The sequence below is a fragment of the Triticum aestivum genome, chromosome 5D (genome assembly GCF_018294505.1).
Source record: "Triticum aestivum cultivar Chinese Spring chromosome 5D, IWGSC CS RefSeq v2.1, whole genome shotgun sequence".
NCBI lineage: Eukaryota > Viridiplantae > Streptophyta > Magnoliopsida > Poales > Poaceae > Triticum > Triticum aestivum.
The window spans coordinates 526,716,675-526,717,372 of record NC_057808.1 but is presented as its reverse complement, the minus strand read 5'-3'; positions in this window follow the sequence as shown (position 1 = coordinate 526,717,372).

Here is a 698-nt window from a genome sequence, read left to right as displayed (position 1 = left end):
TGGATAGATTGGATTTTTTAATAATTTTTCATATATAAATTATTTCAATCTGTGTTACGATTGAATTTCTATGATTTTTTAGAAGTTTTAACTGTTTTCTGAAATTTCCTGGATTATTTTAAAATCCATAAAATTGTGAGCTGCGTCAGCAATGTGTCACTATGACATAAGCAAGTCAGGACGGTCAGCCACGGTCAAAACCTGACGCGTGGGACCCACATGTCATTGAGATAGTGACAAATCCAGTTTAACCCCGCGTTGACTCCGCTTTGACCCATCATGGGGCCTGCTGTCAGCGTGTGTGAGGGGGTTAGCTAGTGTTAATAGTTGGGTTAACCGGCGAATTATCGGCGGCACTAATCCGGCGCGGCGGCGATCGCCGGCCAGCCGTTTCCGGCCATGGATGGATGCGCGGCTAGGCGCGTTAGAACCGGCGCAACAAGGCGCATCGTTTGGTGGCCTCAGGCGGTGCTGGGTTGGTCGGTAGCGACGGCGGCAACGAGCTTAGGCGGCGGTGGGGCTCGGTGATGTGCGTGGGAGGCGCTGCAGGGTGCAAGCGGGCAAGGGGAGGCGCTAGAGAGGCTCAGTGCGGGGCGGCAAGCTCGGTGGACACGCGCCCGGGACCAAATGGTGACCGAAGCGTCGTCGGTGGCGAGCGCATGCGACGGCAGGTTCGGACGCAGGTGTTGCGGCGGCTA